This window comes from Megalops cyprinoides, chromosome 17 (assembly GCF_013368585.1).
Source record: "Megalops cyprinoides isolate fMegCyp1 chromosome 17, fMegCyp1.pri, whole genome shotgun sequence".
NCBI lineage: Eukaryota > Metazoa > Chordata > Actinopteri > Elopiformes > Megalopidae > Megalops > Megalops cyprinoides.
Window position 1 is genome coordinate 4,442,107 of NC_050599.1, and position 18,226 is coordinate 4,460,332.

At 43.4% G+C, this 18,226-nt stretch overlaps 1 protein-coding gene across 1 annotated transcript in view; it reads left to right on the plus strand.

Annotated features, from left to right (window-relative positions):
- The first annotated feature begins 1,388 nt into the window (after window positions 1-1,388).
- LOC118792067 (heparan sulfate glucosamine 3-O-sulfotransferase 5) overlaps window positions 1,389-18,226 on the plus strand; it is a 55,898-nt gene continuing 39,060 nt past the window's right edge. Inside the window, exon 1 of the mRNA XM_036549765.1 lies at window positions 1,389-1,877. The gene's annotated coding sequence lies outside the window, so the exon portion shown is untranslated. The remainder of the gene's footprint in view (window positions 1,878-18,226) is intronic.

The window sequence follows — 18,226 nt, forward strand, 5'->3', positions numbered from 1 at the left end:
TCTGTTCTCGGGATGACTGAATAATTGAAAGTTCTAGTGCGGTACCATCTGGCAGCTGTGAGGGCCACAGAAAGATCCAGACTTCCTCTAATAGCTTTCATGGCCAAAAGTATCTGCCGAGAAACCAGGCTATCAGTATACCCATGAACGCATTCGATATCTTCTATCCACTAATTAACTGATAGTCTTGTGGTGGCGGTTACACCACGATTCCTACAAGACTTTATGCTGCTATTTGTTGAGCGTAACTTGATCTTTAGTGTTGATGGCATTGTTTGTTCTTTCCTCAGGGCATCCGTAATCACACGAGCTTAGAGCCAAATTATAATTAGGCAGTAGGGCTTGTAACCCAGAGGTTATCAGCTTGATTCCCATGTGGGTAGCTGCTGTTATATCTTTGGGCAAGGTACTTAACTCCAACTGCCTCGGTAAATGTCCAGCTGTATCAATGGATAATGGAACAAAAAAACTGTAAGACATGCAGGTCATTCTGGATAAGAGCATCTCCTAAACAAATGTAATGTATAATACACAGCCTCTACAAGACCACATCCTCAGCCTGGTTATCAGTTAATTGGTGTTATATAATTTCCTCATAAATGAAGCCCCAGCATACTTTCAAATTTGAAATGATGCATTTGTCTTTGGAAAATATAGATCATTTCACACAGGCAGACTGTTGATGAAATTGGTGGGACCACCAGTATCCCAAAAACCATGTGTGTCTATTGGAAGTCTCTGCCCTTAAGTGGAAAGATGAGAAAGATCAGACTGCATCTTTGTACTATAAAGCATCTTTGTTTTAACAAGTAAAAGACACCGGGACATCTTTTAAGGATTCGAGGTTTTCCTACTCTGACCAGCTAAGTTATTAAATTAATCACCCTTATATCTACACGATGATATCCCTCTCCAGTTTTATAATGTAATGCAGTTTTCAAATATTTATACTGACATTTTAACCTGCGGAAAACGTAGGCAATCAAATAGACTCGTTACATCATGTTCACGCAATTGATTTCATCATTTATGGGTTTAACTTTATAATTTCTTTTTCATAAAACCTGGATGCTATGTATTTTATTTTTCTTTAATTGCGTCTCGTAAATTCCCAGATCACGAGAGTACGTGGTGTGTGAGCGGCTGATATCCTAATATATGGTCGGCTTGCTGGACCCGCGATGCAGATTCGTGTAATTAACGTCCTTGTGTTTGTTGTCTCTGCCTTCATTTGTGTACGACACTGCTGGTCCCGCGCGCCCCCCTCGAAACGAAACACGCCCAGCACGCGACAGCACGCGTCTGACTGGTCTGGCCGTGCACGCTCCGTGTTTGAGCTTTAAGAAAAGCGGCGGTGCGAAAGCGGTGCAGAGCGCGTCCTGCTCGCACAGTGAATGCTCTCATCGTAGGACACTCACCCGAGAGCAAAGACACGGAGGAAACTGATGAACCATTTCTCGGGACAGCAGTTTCCTCCCCACTTTTGCCAGCGTTGTCGACGCACGTGATGCGACAGCTTCGCAGGCAGCGTCCGCCGCTGCTCCAGTAGAGCACCTGTCTCGGTGGGGCAGCACAAGTGCAGGAACGCGCAGGATGGAAAGAGAGCGCACTCTTCTCGCACTTACACTTTGAAAGAAGTCATTTTTGACACACACAAAGAAAGAAAAATCAAAGAGCGGGGCGAGTTGTACGGCTGGCTGGGAAGGGCATATGTTGGGGGGCTGTGTTTCTCTGCGCGCGTGAGTGAGGGAGAAGCACCTGGTGACAGCCCGCGCGAGGATATGGGGGGAGGCTCGCTGACCTCTGCTGCATCCCGCGTGCTTGCGTGCATTTCGCCCGCGAGAGGATAGCCGTGTCCCGTGGAGGATGCCGAACAGGTAGGGTGGGCGTTTTTCCTCATTTTCACAACCTATTTCCAGAAAATTGCGCTTAGCAGTGCTGCATAGGAACAGGGGTATGGCGAGGCATAGACCTCTACGGGCATTTCAAAGTAACGAAGAGCGAGGTTGTTGTTTACTTGGATGGAGGTAAGGTGTATTTCAAGTTAGCTGTGTCTTTTTCCCTTGTCTTCCAAGTTGACATAATCAGAGTTGATGTTATGGAAATGAGGTGTGAAACATCAGTTTGTGGATTCTCTATCTGTGACAAAGTAAACCTAAAATGTCCTTTAAATTGCGTCTGCGGCTATCTAATGCACCCCGAATTATTAAATGAAGGATGTCCTAGAAGAACCGGGAAAAATAACTAATTTACGTCATGATATTTTGTTCTTTATTCGGTTCTTCTGCTAAGCAGAAATGTAAAGCGATTACCCACACTCTCAGCATGATGCGAAGGAGTCCCTAATACTCAGACCTTTTTTTCCAGAAAGAAAAGAAAAAAAAAAAACTTCTCCGAGAAGGGTGTCGAGGTTTTTCTGTGCTTCATTACATCTTTTAATATTTATTGTTTTTCCCCACCACCGACACATTAAACGTCAGAATATGAAGAGCTGTTGAAACGAGCGAAGCAGTTACAGCTGCATGCTACTTCCCGTCAGCCAGTTTCCAGCAATTACAGATGTGTGTCGGATTCAATGTACCTTGAAGTTCCCTGTGCAGCTACTACTCTTAAGCGCTCTGCTGCTATTGAGGGTAAAAATGCCAAATCAGCAGAATTATTTTAAACTCGTCGTCTTTTATTGATTTCCTCTATTAATGTCTATCACGGAAATAAGACCAACACTTCTACTACTAGTACCACGACCACTAAAAATAACACGTATTGCTAGTATACACTAATATTTGTTTGGTGACTTTTTGTGCAGTAACACCTAAAATAATATATATGAAATCTAAAACAATATATAAAAATAAGATGAAAATCAAAAGCGTAATTGATACGAGACCAATACTGAGAGCAGCATTGCGGACCTTCTTCCAGTTTATCTACCGACAGTTCGAGGTCAATGTTTTTACTCAAGTCCTCGGGGCATTCTGCGGGACACCGTGTGAACAACCCAGCTGTTTTTAAGTATTTATCGTTGTCCATGCTTATAAAAAGCAATTGAATTACAGGGATCTCTCAACGTCTTTTATAATATCTCTGACGTCTAAGGCGGCACACCGAATCATTCCGTATTGTGTTTATGTCAGTGCCGGAAAGAGAGCGCTCACTCTCGCACCTGATCTTTAACGCAGGGTTTTAATGGGATGTGGTTTAGCAAAGGATCCAGTGATACAGAGAACACCGGGAACCGTTCCCCGACTTAACAAAAGTGTCTGCTTCTTGGTAAGCATGGATTCACGTTTCCTCTGGAGATTTCACTCTAGTATTCGAAGAAATACAGAGAGGAGAGTAGATTTATGTGCAGATCTATTCTTCAGATACTACGTACAAGTTTTTTTAATCTTCTTTCAAATTAGTACTGTGATACTTATTTAAAAAGAAAGAAAAAAAGAGTATCAGACAAACCACATAAAACAGCATGGTGGTAACATAATCCCAAACAGGAATGCACCAAACTACTAATTGTGTGTGTGTGTGTGTGTGTCTGTGTGCAAGCACATAGGTGTGTGTGTGTGTGTGTGTGTGTGTGCGTGTGTGTGCATATCCATGTACAAGTGTATGTGTGTGTGTGCAACTGTGTGTCTGTGTGTGTATGTGTGTCTGTGTGCGCATGTGTGTGTGTGCGCGTATGTGTGTGTGTGCGTACGTGTGCATATGCGTGTGTGCGTGTCCGTGTGTCCGTCCATGTGTGTGTACATGCTCTTGCAGGTACATATGCGCGTGTGCATGTTTGTGCTCTGGGTGTGTGATCATTTACTTTCATTACTTTGTACAGATGCTATTTGTAGTGTGGGTCTGGCTGTCACCATTACTCCGCATTTACTGTCTAATAGGAGCTTTTGTAATTAGTGAGTCCCTAACCTCATTCATTAAACTCAAGCAAAATGAATAAATGAAACGTGCAGATCAATGCTGAATTCATGATCAATGCTGGAATTAAACAGATTAGCATAAATCTACACATGGCAACAGACCGCACCGAAAGCCTGACACTGAAGAACATGCAGAGACATCTGGAAGCTCCCTCTCTCCCCCCCCCCCCACCCTCTCTCAGTATGTCCAGAAATGCATCAGCCATGTGTGCATCAGCCACTACGTTTCACTAAAGAGCCCCGTATCACCTGTTCAAAACATTATTCTCAATCAGTCGTGGCACTTATGGAAATAAATTCCAAATTGATGGGACACCCCCCCCCCCCCCCCCCCCCCCCCCCCCCCCCCCCCCCCGCCTTCCACCCAACCCACTCACAGCCCCCCCCAAAAAAGAAAAAAATCTGAGGCGAGCTGGAAGCGGCTACCTCGGGGAGGGCCTAATTCAATAGAGTATGCGTGGCTAATGGCGAGAAGGAGGGTGTGCCACCATATTGTTCTATTCATCTTAATGACACTGCGGGGTAAGGCTGCGGCGGAGCACTAGCCGGAGAGGAGCTCTGTCTGCAAACATGGCAGCCGGCGCTGACCTTCAGGGAGGGAGTTAAAAATGGAGTGGCCGGCTGGCTGATGAAAGAGCCGGGACCGCTGAAGAGCTGCCAGGCGCTGTAAAACTCTCAAGGAACGAAAAGGGGGGGAAAAAAAAAGAACCTGCCTCGGAAATTTACTGCGCCTCGGACCTGACCTGGGAACTAATCTAAGCTGTGACCCCACGCGCACTTATCACATACCTGAAACTTGGATTGTTGTGATGACTTTTCTTTTTTACCGTGATTTCTACTACTGGTGCTATCACTACCAAAAACAACAGATATTAAGATTTGGAATTAATTGAGTTCATATTATGTTGTGTCAATCTGGAGCTGTTTGAGCACTTCCTTAACTATTGTAATGGGCGAGAGTGTCAATGCAAACCAATAACAGCTTAAAATGGCAGTTGTTCAGAATAGTTTCATCCTTGATAATTAATTCACTAAGTGAGCATTTTTTCTTTTTATCATTACTTTTTGTGATGTTTGCTTAGGTTGGCTATTTAGATCTTTTTGAGAGTTTACACAGTTTGAGTGGACATGACTGATCTTCAGTGCAGTATGTTAACTGTGATACCAGATGGATGAGAGGGAATTCACATTATCACAGCATGGTCACCAGCCTTTTCAGATGTTTGAACTGTAGACATAAGACAATGGTATCCACAGTGTTAGCGCAAATCCATCAGATGGCATATTCCAGGTTAAGATGTGCGCCATCAGTCATGAATGACATCTGGAGACTGATCCTGTTTCTGCTAGCAAAAAAAACAGCAGGACTGGAACAGTCCTGCCGGAGTAACAACGTGAGTGGTTAATTGCCTGCTTACTCTGCAGAGAGGGTAAGAGTATGTTCCACAGTCCTGTATGTGCTGGCACTTGGCTCAGAATTTTGTCAGTCCTCTCGGCTGACACCCATATCTAAGTAATCTCTCTGTTGCCCGTGATATATTGCTAAGGTGACCGTGATCATTCTTCACAGACTTGATGAGCTGGTTTTTTTTTCCAGGCATGCAGTTCTTCTTAGGTTGAATCAAATGCCTCCTGGTACCCTTCCCAGCAGTAATTTGAAGAGATTTGAATTAGTATAATAATAAAAAAAAAATTGCATTGCGGTATCTTCTATTAGTATAATTCATATGCATTAGGGCCACAAGAGTATTGGGGTATGTTTTATGAATCATAATTTAGTCTTTGTGCCCCAAGGTGACAGTGTTATATTACACTGAAAATACAATGGGATTACATAGCATTACACTGATTATCTCCCCTTGGATTTAAACTCGTAACCCCACAGGTTCAGAGCCCAGTGCTGAAACCACTACTTTACCCTGCACCACACCATCCATTAGTTTTAAGAGAGAGGTGCTGCATTATTATGGATTTCATATCAGAAAAATGATAATGATAACAGCAACTGAAGTGAAGAAAAAAGAGATCATACCTGAACAGGCAAATGACAGGCCAACAGTAACAGCTTTAATGTAAAAGGGGGTGCAGTCTACTCCAAAATCTACTTGAAAATAGTGATGCATTTGTACTAACATTGCAATAACAGTAACAGTAACTACTTTAATCTCCATGATCAGCAGGGCACTGCCTTTGTAGATGAAATCAGGAATATCACTGTAGTATCAAAATGGTAGCTTTATTATTGAGTTCTAAACAAAAAAAAAACACACAATCAAAGGGAAGATTTCTTCTCTCTGTGAAAATGACAGATGATGTGGGGAAAAAAAAATAAAATAAATGTGATCCGGATCTCTGTCAAAGATATAAAGAATGGAAATACCACTTTGCCATTGCGCACGCTGTCACAGACTTTTTTGCCATTCTGTAGACCTCATGACTGCCTTTGGAATGCATATATAATGATTCAGGTCACATGCCTCTCACTGATGCTACCTCCCTCCCTCCCTCAAGTCTTTCCCCCACTCCAGTGCAAGCTGTCCCATCTCCCCGCGCCTGTGGTGCCTTGTGCTTTTATCACTGTCTGTGACTACAACAGCAGTGCTGATAAAGAGCAAGACTGTTTCCTGGCATAAGGGGGCATTTCCATGGCTGGTAGCTGGTGCAGTGGGAGTGACCGATGAAGAGGCTTAGCTGTAAAATGTCTTCATAAAGAATGGTCTTGCTGTTATTTATTATCGGAGGAATATGCAGCAAGCGATCATGCCTGCAGAGGAGTTTAATGTAGTTATTAGTGTGTTTGTGTAGGCCGGGGCAGACATGAGAAACTCCGGCTGGCGTCTCAGCTGGTTATCCTAGCGCAAACCAAAGCTTTCCACCACTTCCTTCAGATTTAGCAGAGAGTGAAGAAGCGGAAAATGAGGACTCCTGTTATCTCTGCCTCTGTTTGTCCAGAGCTCTGTCGCTGCGTGAGGAAACACGCTTGCATCCTTGTCTTGGTAAAAACCCGTTTGATAAAAATCCAATTCAGCCCGGCTCTCTTTTCCGCCGCTAAGCAGGCTTTTCAGAGTGCCGGGGACTGAGCTGACCCTCTGTTGACAGAGATGATCGGGCCGGTGTCTGCTTGTTGTCTGCTCTGTATCGCTGTAGACATTCATTATCTTTCAGTGAGCAGCAGAGGGAGAGAGAGGGAGAGGAGCGAGTGAGGGAGCGAGCGGGCAAGCGAGTGAGAGAGAGAGAGCGAGTGCTGTGTTCCAGCCGCACTGGGCCTATGTGTTTTCAGTCTTTACGCGCGGCCGCTGAAAACGACCATAAAAAAGATAAACTGCTGAAGCGTTATTGATGTGCTCGGACATAATGCCACGGTACTAAATGCAAAAATCATTTCTAATTATATTTTCAACAGAAAAGCTGATTTACTTAAGTCATTTTCCTTGACTGCTGGGCAGAGTAATGGCAGGCATAACTAAACGAGAGTCAGGTTCATCAATTGAGGAGCACCTTCCCCTCTGGGCTTGAGGAAAAAGCAGAAGAGGCTTGGGAAGAGGACTGTATTTCTCAGTTCAACGTTCTCTTTGTTATTGACTCTTTTGCGTGTTTGTCAGATCATGCATGATAACTCCAAAGCTTGCATCTGAAAGGCTGGGTCTCTTATTACCATCTCTATATTTAGCCTAGCCTCAGGTATTTTCCAACATAGAACATGTCATTTTTTATTGCCTTAAAGTATACGATGATCATAATTTCAGGATAGGTATACTCAGCCATGGAAATCTGGAGGAGATAGATGGGAGGATGAATTTGCCATAAATATAAGGATATGGGGGGAAAAAGTGTTTTACTGAAGCATTGCAATGACCATTTGATTCATGACTTCTCAAAACTGTCTGTTACTTGTGAGAGAAGCCCAAACAGGTCGGTCAGTCACACGTGTGGATGTGCCAGGGTACACAAGAAAGACGGGTAAATCTGTGGCATTGAGCTCCGGCCTGCCAGTCTTACGCAGGATCCTGTAAGCCCAGTCTCACAATGCGCCATGTAAAATATGAATTTAATTTTTGCCACTATCCTCTGCTATCAGTTAGTGGCGTATAGGAGGAGCTGGCGGCGTTGCTATAGCAACGGGGGTCTTTGAATGCGTAGCGTATCCCCCGCAGGTTAGCGGATGGAAGGCCGCGAGTTTACAGCATTACGGTAATGGCTTAGAATGTTCCAAATCTTACACACCCAGGGATAAAAAAAAAAACAATGAGCGTTAAGCGCTTAGGCTAGGCCGGGCACACTCCGCTGAGTGAAGACCTAGTTTCTGTCCCCTCGCCTTCCTTCAGAAAAAAAAAAGGCTTATGGAGGCTGGCTTGATAGGGGAAGGCACTGCCTGGTCAGTCATGGGAAGATTAAAAGAAAGTACCAGATGTTTTATGTATACCCACTGTTAAATAATGAATTGCTTAACTGGTTGAAGTCACACCATCGGTGAGTTATGTCATTCTCACAGCCAAAGGACAGGACGGTGGCTGTTGTTAAAACTTTCAGCTCTGTGATTGAAATATTCACATTGCTCGAAAGGAGCATCATAAATACATTCCAGACTGCAAGTGCACTGTGCAAGTGGCTCTAATCGGGTGGTTTTAATAATGCTAGGTTAATTACGCATTACTGTAAGGTCTCTGCTTTCTAAATTGCACCGGACACCTGAAAGTTTACCGTACGATTTCACTCTTGGGTGCCAGGACAAAGAGGCATTCAGTTGATAGCTTCAGCCCGCCCCTAACTCTCGGTTTGATCCCCAGTGTGAGGTCACAGGCCTTGTTGGCCCCGCCCCTTTGTGGCTGCTTGCGGGCTTAGCTGCTACTGCTGCTGATGGTCGTCTTCTAGGACGAGCCCTGCCACCCTCTCCAGGCCCCAGAGCGGTTCAGGGCGCTGCTGGTTGTTGGTTTGTCTGACTCCGACAGCCGCGATTAGGGGTAACCCGAGCCAGCCTCTGACAGAGAGGAATGCTCCCCTCCCCTGCCTAATGTGAGTTATCAGTGACATTTATCTGATGCAGCACTTAGTTGTCGGTTGCGCTTTGTTTTGGAGTATTCTTTGCACTTTACACGGTATTGATCTCTGTAGTGGAGTGTTAATGATGAGTCATACTATTAAATGTGATGACCCGCACCATATTCAATTACAGCCCTTTCTCTTATAGATGGCCCTTGTAATTAAGGTTTAACAGATGCACTTAAAAAGGGAAAACAAGAAGCAGAGCATAATTACTGAGATTGCCTCCACGCAGATACGTATGGGAGAAAAGAAACTGACAAGACCTGGAGGAAGCAAACAAGCTTATAGTTCTCATTTTTTATCAGTTTCCCCACAGTAAAGGAGATTAATGGTTTTGGGAAACTGCTGAAATAAAATACTGGTGTGAAACTGACAGGATAATCATTTATAGAAATTAATGGGGAGAGTACATCCTTTTTTAATTTTCGTTGCCTTGAATGTATTTCTCTCTGTTGACTCCGGTCCTGTATTGCAAACTACACATCGGATGTGATGTGTTGGGCCTGTGAGCCATTTTAAGGGTTTTATTATTTTACAGAGATGCGTGTGGTGTTTCCATCCGTTTTATGGAACGCCGGGCTTTACACCATGAGACCCTTGAGTGAATGAGCCCAGTAAAAATCCCACCATAAAAGTGTCAGGAATTAAAGCCATCCTGGCTTAGGGTGTTATCGAACCAATTAATCGCACAAATACCAGTGAGTACATGAGCGAAAAGGACCGGGCAATGACATTGTACTAGCAGCTGCGTATCACACATTCTCACCGGATAGAGCTTACTGCATGTGGCTTTAAACATAACCAGAGTGGATCTCTGAAAGAGAATCCCAGGAAAAGAATTTGGATGGTTGTGCTGAGCGCTTATCAAGCAAACCTGTAGGGACGTTTCCGTGGGCTGCCCATGGTACGGCACACCACTTTCCAAATACTGAGATTGTTGTCTTTTTAGAGAGATTTCTAAGAACGCGTGTCCGGCCACGAAAAGATGCATGCTGTAAATGCTAATAGTGCAGCACAAGATCAAGTATCGATTCTGTAGTTTTCTCAGAGAAAGACCCCAGGAGCCTTTTAAACGGGACCCCACTGTCTCCGCTTCCAGAAGCAGCCTGATCCACTCTGTCTTTAAGGCCCTGCTGAGGAGGAGAGTGGGCCCGGGAGCTCTCCCGCGTCCGCTCGTGTTTGCGACGCGGTCCTCTGACACTCGGCGCTCTGCGAGAGAGGCTGTGCGGGAGCCGGCTAATGGGGTGGGAGACTGAATAATTCACACGGCCTGAGAAAGTACAGTGGGTTTCTTTTTTTGGGAGGGACGTGATGCTGAGATGCTGTCTCTGTGGAAGTCTGGCTGTTCTGACAGCGCAGGGACCGAGGCTCCAGTCCACTGCAGACTGTGCCGGTTTCTCTTTTTTTGACTTTGATCAGATGTTGTGTGTGGTAAAATGTACAGGATTTGGGGAATGTGGCAGTGCCAATCGGGGTTATTTGAGGCCCCCATGATATTGTTGAGTCACTGAGCCTGACCATTAATATTGTGGAGCGGCACATAGGATACTATGCACTATGCAATGTCATATTTCACTCAGCCAGTAATGTAACCTCCCTGTGTGCCTCCCATGCTGAACAGCAAAAGGTAAGTGATTTTGGGCTTGAGACCTCCTGGGAAAGCCAGGTTGCTGCTGGAAAAGGTATTGGTGGGCTAGTGGTTATACTCTTCTATCTGGATCAAGTAAAACACAGGGGCTTTATTCTGTAGAAAATGCTGCCCTTTGTATGAAATAAAACCAAGCTCCTGACGCACTATGGTCGCTGAGGTCCCTTTTTGGAAGGGAAGGGGTGTTAACCTCAGTCCATATATGGTGCCTAATCATCCCCCTACAGCTGATTGGCTACTCGATTACTCGTGTTCCCTGCCCACCTTGATTGTCCCTGGATGCTACTGTAAAAGATAATGAAGTTCTCAGTTGACCTTCCAGGGTAAAGGTTGATTGACTGTAGGGTTTAACAGAATAGATTTGGATTGATCAGTACTAAGTACTGCGTGTTAGATATGTTTGTTTAAGAGAACCATGTGGAAATGTGAGTAGATGGGCTTTGAGTCGGTATTGGAAGATAGTGGGTGATTGGGCTGGTCTGATACGTGTAGGTAGCTCATTGCACCGCAAATGGACTGCTGACAAAAAGAGGCAAGTCTTGGACAACCAGACACTGAGGGGAGAGGAGATGATTATAGGTTGCTGAGCAGAGATCTCATGTTGGATATAAAGAAGGTCGGATGATGGATTAAAGGTAGGGAGAAGCCATGCCCTTGACTGCCAGATACGCTATATGGACAGTAGTATTCAGACGCCTGACCATTACATTGTAATGACATTGTATTCAAATACATATACTTTAATATGGAGTTGGTCCCCCTTTTGCAGCTGTAACAGCTTCCACTCTTCTTGGAAGGCTTTCCACAAGATTTTGGATTGTTTCTGTGGGAATTTGTGCCCATTCATTCTGTAGAGCATTTATGAGATCAGGCACTGATGTTGGACGAGAAGGCCTGGCTTGCAATCTCCGTTCCAGTTCATCCCAAAGGTGCTCGATGGGGTTGAGGTCAGGGCTCTGTGCGGGCCAGTCAAGTTCTTCCACCCCGAACTCATCAAACCATGTCTTTATACTCCTTGCTTTGTGCACTGGGGCACAGTCATGTTGGAATAGAAAAGGGCCTTCCCCAAACTGTTGCCACAAAGTTGGAAGCATAGCATTGTCCAAAATGTCTTGGTATGCTGAAGCATTAAGATTGCCCTTCAATCTTAGCCCAAACCCTGAAAAACAGGTGTGGCCAAATACTTTTGTCCATATAGTGTAGGTTAGTGCCAAAGTCTTGAGTTCGATTCACAGTGTGACTGAAATCCATTGAAGGCAGACCAGGAGAGGTAAGACACGAACGTAGTTTCCTTGTTGACAGTCTGTTTCTTGACCTCGACTGACTCACTTACTGCCCCCTGCTGGAAAGCTTTGGTAATCTTGAATGTCCAGAAGTGAAAAATACATACTTTATACATACTAATACGATGTAGGAATTAAATTGTGTGGTGACACTGGATAGATATTTGGGTTAGCCATGCTTGAATAGTTAGTTATGGGGCGGGGCATCCAGGGAAATGTTCTGCTTTTGTTTAAGGTGACATTGAGGGAAAGAAGAATAATTTTACTATTATTTGTCACTCTATGATCCATAGTTTTGTCAAAGATCCAAAACTGTAAAATAGATAGATGGCTGACATTAAACCGCAAGCCCAGAGATTTTGGATGAAAGACAGATTTTCAAAGGAGATTACAATAATGATTCATGGTCATAACTGAGGATTCATCACGCAGCTGCACTGCAGATTATTTACGCACAAATGTTGTGCAAACTCATTTCAAGAAATCCTAATTCCCACGAGAGGATCACAAAGGGGATGTTTAGAAATAGTAGATAATGTTGAAGATGTGGGAATTTCTCTTGTGATCTTTGGGTAATGGCGTGATTGCATTTGCATTTTGTGTGTACGGCATGTTGAGATCTATACATATTTATGAACAGACGGATTTTTTTTTCCGACCGCCTCCATTCTAAATGCATTGCCTTCATGACTCTTTCTTTGGAGCGGCTAGGGCAGACTTTTTATCTTCCTAAGTTTATTACCTTCACAGGACAGTGAGTCCCCCCGTGATTCTGCATTCAGGTAATAGCCTGAGGAGATAATAATAAGGGACATGTCAGAGGCCATAAAGGGTGAAAAACTGGAAAGTTTCTGCAGTCAAAATACGAAAATGCCATTAATATTCAATTTCCCCTCCCACAGCAGATCCAGGCTGCCACAGTCATCAATTATCCCTCAGGGAAGAGCAGTCAGACCCAGTAGCGTACCTGACGATTACATCGGTGCAAAGAACAACACAGAACACTGCATTGTCAGTTAATCAAAACGGGCCTGATTCCAATATATCCGTACTCTCCTCTTCAACGGCGCAGGTGATAACTAAAGACAGTGCCACACAGTACAGAAATATGGTTGCATCTCTGGTTTGCCAAGCGGGGCACTTTGTCAGTGAATGTTTTTGGGGGTCATACTTTATATTAGTTGCAACTTCATAAGGTCTTTATAAAGCATGCATAACATTTTCATGAGCATGCCTTTACAGCTTTATAAAGCATTCATGAGCTACTGCAGTCCTTTATTACAGCTGATGTGGAATCATGCTGTGTATGTAATACTGCGGGTAATCAATACATCAACCACCAAGAAGAGTGTTTGTTTATAACTGGTTTATAAAGAATTAATGTTATATGCTCTAAACAACATTACATTGTAAACACAGTTATGAAACAGTACAATTAAACGGCTCTTTCTTTATTTGGAATTCCCTGATACATTGAAGTAAGTGAACTCATTATTCTCATTGGCTCATCAAGGAGTTTGGAGAAGCCTGTGTCAGCAATTGTAACATGCATTAAGGTGAAAATACGGAACGTTATCTTGAATCATTCAGCTTTGTGTTGTGTTGTTGTTTATGGTTTTATGAGTCATAAAGTGCGTCACAAAATGTCTGCACAAGACCTGGAGCATAAACTAATGGTAAATGTGATATTATTTGCAGACAGGATGTGCAGTTAAATTATTCATACTTTCTTTATTACTTTGATAAAAATTCCCAGCAACAGCAAAAAAAAGAAAACACTGGGGTTGATTAGAACACCCCCCAGGACCCAATTTCTGTTAAAGAACTTTCAAGCACATAGCCCCCAGTTTTGAATAAAAATCCTTCAAATTTAGATAAATGAGAACAGATTAACAGCAATTTATAGTAACCCTAAAGCAAAAGTTTTTACAGCCTCAGAATTAAAGTGCTCTGACATAATGTCAGATTTTTTAAAATATTAATGTTATCCTGAAAGCATAAACTGTCACCATAGACTTAGAAAGTTCTGGTCTGGCAATTAGAGCTTTGTATGGTAGCTCACACAGAGCTTTAGCTCGTAGCGAGGTCATCTCTTCCATTGTTGAATGAGAGCAGATACACACCAAAATATTTTAGGAGATTTCTCCCTATTTGTCTCAGGTATCCAGAAATTAGGAAAGGCTCTGAAAGTCTCTAGTGCATTTTTAAAGGCAGCTTTTAAAGCAGAGGACATCATTATTTTAATTACGTTGCCAGCAACAGAAACATGAAAGGAATAAGTTAATTTACATACAAAATAATCTTGTTTGGATGGTGTTCAGTTTTGTTTCATGTAATGTCCAAGTATTTATTGTACTTGCACGTGCTCTCACAACACACACACATGCACACACACACACGTACACGTACACGCACACACACACGCATGCACACATGCATACACACATTCTCTCTCTAAGATGTGAGGGTAAGACATCACAGTCATCACTAAAGCAGAGGCACTTATTCTCTTTTGTATAAAAGGAGTTGGAACTCACTGAGAGGCATCCTCGGGGGAAGTAACCTAAATGTTTTTAGTCTTCATGAACAGCTGAAGGATGCACAGAGAAATTTGTTCAGGCTAAGACACCAAACACAACAAAGATGTTTACTAATCATTCCCCATTATCTAGTCATATCTTTATGGGCTTCTGACAACTGCAGTCAGCAAATAATAGTATCCATTTGAAAACTACACTCCCATCTCTACACACAGTGAGTTAGTATGTTGTGTGTCAGGTAAGAAGATGGCTTCCAGGAGTGAAGAACACTATGCAAATCCATCTTTTCTCTAGATCTTTCCGCGGTGCATACTGTCAGAACGTGCTTTTGTGTGTGTGATTTTTTTTTTCCTTCTCAGCATTTGCCTGGAATCTCAGAGGTCTCAATTATCAAGGCTGAGAGAAAATGCAGTGGGACTGGTGTTCTCACCCTTCAGAAGTGCTGAGTTCTTATTTTCTGTTTACAGCTCTCAATATTGCATCAGCCTCTGTATTGCGAGCAATTAGTCTACAATGTATGGTCGTTTTAGCTTTTCTGAGAAATGATGGCCTTCGATGGGATTTTTTTTTTTATTGCCTTACACTTGGAACTTATATTTTACATAATAAGTAAGAAACTGGACCTGCGTTAATGTGCCTCAGTTAAAGCTTAATGTCGAATACGGGAAAAAGCAGCAAAACGACTGAAAATGAAATGCACTTATTGGCTTACGTTACGTAAATGAAACTTGACTCAGGGGCGTATGGCCGAGAAATGCTTTTTCAGTGCTTTACACCCAAATGGTGTGTGCAGAGTGCCTTTCTTCACCCATTTGCAAACCCATGTATTATTTACACCATTTCCCAGGGCTCTGGGGGGGGGGAGAATGCACATGCAGGAGAAAAGCCTTCAGAACAGTCATTTGTGCAGAATGGAGCGGAGGATGACTCTGGGGTTAGCAAATGCATTCATAGGTCATCACAGCTCTCATCTCCGTCCACCGCTTCCATTCAGGTTCAAACAGCTGAGCGGGTCCTGTGATTAGGCATCACCTCTGCCCCTCTCTCACACAATGGAGGTGGGGGGGTTGAGCGGGGAGGGGATGTGTGCGTGGGGGGTTAGGGGGGTAATCTATTTTGGAACTCTGGACCCTGCTAGGAACACAAAACATTACGGCATTAATGAATGTCCAAATTGTGTCCAAATTGCGCAGTGTAGGAACAGCCTCACTCTGACTTACAGCCAATCTTACAGCCACAATGTATAGGTAGTGGTGCACTGAATCCAGAATTTGGCTTCATGTTTGGACTTGAGTTTACAAAGGGGCTTGGGTGTGGCCGAACGGTGCTGACGTGGGTTCACACAAAGGCTTGGGCAAACCATCATTAGTCGTTATATTATGCATGTTGTCCTAAAAAAAAAGTCCAGTGGCAATAATTCACATGAAAGTTGGTGATGCAAGTTGAGCAGCCTGGATTATATGCAACACAGAATCATCTTGCAGTATAAAGGAGGCAATACACAACTTCACAGCTTGTAAAACATATGTGTCTGAAAGTTGCTGCGGAGTACAAAATTTTTTTTCCATCCGGTGACAGACCCACTACAGTTAGCAAAGCAGGGGGCCAAGATTCTGCTGACCTCAGAAGGAAAACGCCACAGAATGCCCACTCACAGGAAAGAAGTGAAACTCACACAGCAATGCTGCGCTATTGTGGAGAGTGTTGAATTCAAAAACCCGCTACAGTTCCTCAAACCAAGGGACAAAGCCCGTCTCAGCATTTTTACTCCGGTAAAACAGAACCCAGTGTTTACAAGGCTGTAATCAAGTGCAGGAAAAAAATAAGTTGGTAAACTTTTAACAATTACATGTGATATATGGATACATAGATGTGCTACACATTTTTCCATGTGCACAACTTCACATTGGGTTGATGGTGATTACATCATTAGAAAAAATGAATGGGAAATTGGAGGGATGTGTGTTATTATTATTTCTGCTCTTTGCTACATTCTATGTTCGCGTTCATAAAATGCGTACAATTTGGTGATTTCAGTCTGGCATTCAGATGAATCTTTAGTTCTGGATTCAGTGTTCGTCTGAACACAGTTGGATTGGGTGCGTTTCTATGCTTTTTTCTTCCAAAGTGAAGCATCATGCTTCATATTCGTCTGTCAGATATCACAGTGAAAAATGTCTCTCGTGTCTGAACTCAAATCAGTCAGAAACATCTAAGATTCTTCCTTCTTTCTCTTCTCTCTCTGCCACCGAAGGGATGGTTTGTCAGGCCTCAGGGACACGGTTTGGCTCACACAATCCTCAGCTCCGGAGCGAGCATGAATATATGCACAGAAGCATCTACTGTACTGATATACTTCTCACGTGGTGTGCGGTTGTAAGGCCATAATGGGTGCATAATCTCTGACCGTAAATCTCCTTGATTTCCAATAAATGTTATTGCTGTAAACAGCCTGTGCTAGAAAGAATTATGGACTATGAAATTGCGGTATTTCACTCTGTTTATACTGTAAGTCAGGCATGAAACACCTCTCTCTCTGTAAATGCGCGTGGTCAAATACTGAAATATTCGGGGTCGTTTTTTCACAATTTAACCTGTCACTGAGCCAAACTATGAGTCTTCATACTCTCCCTGGTTCTGTTCTCTGTCATGACCAGGGCAAGCTGATCAAAATCTATCCTCAGACTTGGGTTTTTAAATCAGAATTTGATACATCTTACGCAGCAGTCCTTTGATATGAAGAATATGCTCTCTGAAGAAGCACACAGTCCCTGTGGTATAATCATGCTCCACTTGGCTGATGAGACCCGTGGTTAATGGAACCATCACCTCCTTTATACCTGATTTAATGAATCCACCTGTGACATCATTAGTGCCTTGGCTTGCAGGTTGCACCTCGACTTCATATACATCACAAGAAGTCATTGCATCACCATTTTCTTATATAGTCCCTGTCAACAGTTCTGGTGGCATTATTTCTTATTGCGACAGAAGAGATGTTGTAAGTTAATAAGGCTATTGCCCTAGTATTACCCAACTGTTATGTAACATACACAAGTTTACCAGGGTTTACTAAAGTACATATTACAGTAACAAAAGTTATCTCTTGATAAAATATCAATAATAATATGACATAGATATCTTCAGATGTTCAGTTATAGAATAATAATATGATATGAAAATAGTTTTGCATTACACATTCCTTTCTGTTGAATAATATGTCCTATTGAAACAAAGCTATAAGCTTTAACATGTACCAGTTGGAAGGCTCAACATTTCTAAATGTGTATATGTGTGTGTATGCGCAGTGTTAATGGTGTGGAGTGTGCGCATAGTAGTTCAGGTGGATTTGTGAGTGAAGGAGCTGCTCAATGTTGCTGTGGCTGCCTCTCCTTCTCTTTACCTATATCTCACCCTGTCTTTGGTTTTGTTTATCACTACTTCTCCCTCTGTCCATCTCCCCCTGTCTCTCTCTCTCACTGTCTCTCTATCTCTGTCTCTTTCCCCCCGTCTCTCTCTCTATCTCTGTCTCCCTCTCTGTCTGTCTCTCTATCCCTCTCTCCCTTTATCTCTCTCTGTCTGTCTTTCTCCCTCTCTCTCTCTGTCTGTCTCTCTCCCTCCCTCTCTCTCTCTCCCTCCCTCCCTCCCTCTCCCTCTCTCTCTCTGTCCCTCTCTCTCCCTCCCCCTCTCTCTCTCTCTCTCCCTTCCTCCCTCTCCCTCTCTGTATCTCTCTCTCTCTCCCTCCCCCTGTCTCTCTCTCTCTCCCTCCCTCCCTCTCCCTCTCTGTCTCTC